The sequence below is a fragment of the Ixodes scapularis genome, unplaced genomic scaffold (genome assembly GCF_016920785.2).
Source record: "Ixodes scapularis isolate PalLabHiFi unplaced genomic scaffold, ASM1692078v2 PGA_scaffold0__279_contigs__length_252992795, whole genome shotgun sequence".
In the NCBI taxonomy this organism is placed as follows: Eukaryota; Metazoa; Arthropoda; class Arachnida; order Ixodida; family Ixodidae; genus Ixodes; species Ixodes scapularis.
Window position 1 is genome coordinate 167,372,189 of NW_024609835.1, and position 2,878 is coordinate 167,375,066.

General features: G+C 52.4%; 1 long non-coding RNA gene across 1 annotated transcript; it reads left to right on the top strand.

Annotated features, from left to right (window-relative positions):
• Nucleotides 1-1,067: 1,067 nt before the first annotated feature.
• Nucleotides 1,068-2,127, top strand: LOC120842338. The gene is made up of 3 exons (XR_005715906.1): nucleotides 1,068-1,186; nucleotides 1,976-2,045; nucleotides 2,113-2,127. It is a non-coding gene; the product is annotated as an uncharacterized LOC120842338 (long non-coding RNA).
• Nucleotides 2,128-2,878: the final 751 nt, after the last annotated feature.

Here is a 2,878-nt window from a genome sequence, read left to right on the forward strand (position 1 = left end):
ACCAATTTTTGTAAAGTTCTCCCGCTAACCAGGGGACCTATGTTGGACTTTCGAGAAACTAGAAACAGAAGTGACGTAGTGGCAGGTGACGCGTAACCAAGCAACGGCGCACACCGCGAAACCGCCCTCTTTGACGCCGTGACGACATGGCAAGATTGGCGTCTGTCACTCACTTGAGAGGCGTCAAGAGCCAACAGCCGAAGAGCGGAAGTAGCTACGCTGTCCCCCTGCCGTACCTACGCTTTCCCGGCGGTACCTATCTGGAGCCTTGTCCCTACGCAAGCGTCCGTTTCTCCGGCAACCGGAAAGGCATTTTCTGCTTTTAGTCAAGCGATGGCAGCCAATCCCTTGCGGCGGCGACCTTCACATCGGCTCTTTTTTAAAGAAACTTGTCAGACTAAAAAAATACACGTGTTCTATTGAAATGAACAACTGATTTTGTAGCGGTTCCAAAAAATATTAGATGAAGTAAACTCGCATAAAAGGTTAGAACAACATGCGGGATGCAAATGAGCGCCTAGTTCAAATCACTGTCACTGGTGACGGCTCAAGAAACGGGAGGATGTGGCCTGTCATGCTCGCTCTTCTTGCGTCGTGAATGGTTCCTCGGCGTTCTCATCGGCTAATGCGGCTATCTCATTGGCTGCGGAGCGATAATAAAAGGTTCCAGTCTTGCAGTACCCTGCGTTTCTTAAATTGTCAGTGACTATGGTTCAAACAACATGGACGACGGGAGCAGGCAACGTGTGACCGCGGCCCAGAGGGAGGAACTCGATACATTTATGTTCGAGAACCCCTCTCTGGTACGCGGTGCAACTGAGCTCAGCCCGGCCCTGTCCAGACACGACAAAGTTCGTCTCTGGACCGAGCTAACCTCCCGGCTCAACTACCTCGGGCCTCCGAGGAAGGAGCCGGAAGCTTGGAAGCGCTACTGGGCCGTGCGGGTGTCGAAGGCGCGGGCGCGGGCAGCCGAGCTGGCGAAACAGGCGAGGTAATTTGCGTCGTCTACTCATAGTGTGGACCAAGCTATTGAATTACTTCCTTTACTCGCAGGCAAACTAGGGGAGGAGGCGGCCGGGTGCGCTCACTGGCGTCATCATACGCACGTATTTTGACGCTGGTGGGCGAGGACTCGGCCCTGGGCGCTCCTGGGTTTTCCGTCCCCGCTTTTGAGGACGAGGCCGAGGTGAGTGCACGCTTGAACCTAACATACTATTGCACATGTAGCTGTTCAATCCCAATGGAGAATATCCGTGCAGGGTTTTATTATCAGTGAGCTAAGATGTATACCGCAGTGAAATGTGATAAATATGAATGCAGGGGCGGATGCAGAAATTTCCTGAGGGGGGGGGGGGGGGGTCAGGTGTTGGTCAGCGTAACATATGTTGAGGAACCCCCTCCCCCTCTCCCTTGTTTAATGCCCTAAATTTTACACATGCAGAAATCAAGAGGGGGGTCAGGACATCCGACCCCCCCCCTCTAAATCCGCCCCTGTGAATGTGAATATATGCATTAAAGGTGCTGGCACTTTTTATAATTCAGCGAATCGGAGGGCGAATTAAATCATCCACGTAAAGGCAAAATCTAAAACAAAAGCACTTACGACAAAAAACACTATATTTATTGCAGTAATACTGGAGTTTCTAAGGCCAAAACATCTGTAGTTTTTGTGTAGTCCTTTTTCTTCTTGCTTTGGTGGTTGTTGCAACCCTCAGTTGTATTGTGTGCACGCTGTCGTAAGATTCAATTTCTGTATCACAGAGGTACATTTTCACAAAAACAGGGGAAGTGCAACCTTTTGAGCTGCCACTAGACATATTTGGGGAATCAATCCTAGACATGAATGGCACTACCTCTGAAACAGAGTAATTTTGTTTCCCCTGAGTGGAATGCAGCCTCAACAAACCCACTCTCAATATCTAGAAAATGCAGACAAGTCCTGTGTGCTGACTAGGACTTCCAAATTCCCTTCTAGGGGAGACCCACAGGCGCCCAGGCAGGTCACGGGCAGCAGGCAGCCGAGCCGGTGCCCTCCACCTCGCGGGGTGAGACCTCTCATGAAGACAACTAGGATTGTCTGATATGACAGAAGCATTCTTTGTTTCCTGGCAGATGTCAGGCCACCTGAAAGGCCCCGGGTGCGGCCCACGGCGCCTCGTGCCACCCCCCGAATGTCGAGGCAGGAGCGGCACGACGAGGCTGCCATGCAGGCAGTCGCCAACCAGACTCGGCAGGTGCAGCAGAACGAGACGAGGGACGCGCGGGACGTGGAGTTCCAAGGCCAGGTATTGGCTCAAACATAGAACTCCGTAACATGACTAAATAGGTACGAGTTTAATAAAGATGCCACTGTGAAAGTGGGACTGCAGCAGAGGGCAATGGAGATCTACAAAAGCATAATGCAAACCGAACTGTGACATATGCAAGGTTTTCACGCCCTCTGGGTGTCTAGAAATATGTTGTTGCTGCGCAATAAATGCCCCGTCTTTCCAGCTCCTGCGTTCAATCGATACCCTCAGCCACCGCATGGAGGCTGTTGCGGAGTCGAACCAGGAGCAAGCTCGCGCTACACAAGCGGTGGCCCTGGAACTCCAAAACACGACCCGCGTGCTCGTCGAGGTCGTTCTGCTGCTGACTGCCGAGAGAAGTCGAGCCCTGCGAAGCCAAGACCTGCCGAGCCCTGCCCAGCCACCCCTCCAGCCCAGCCAAGTCCAGCCCCGCCCCGCCGATCCCAGCCCCGCCGAGCCCAGCCCCACCGAGCCCAGCCGAGCCCAGGACCGCTGAGTCCAGCCAGATATAATTTAGTTTTATGGATGATTATTTTATGTTCCAAGTTGGTATTAATTTTTTCTTTTTTTGTTTTGTTCTCCAGGCGGAG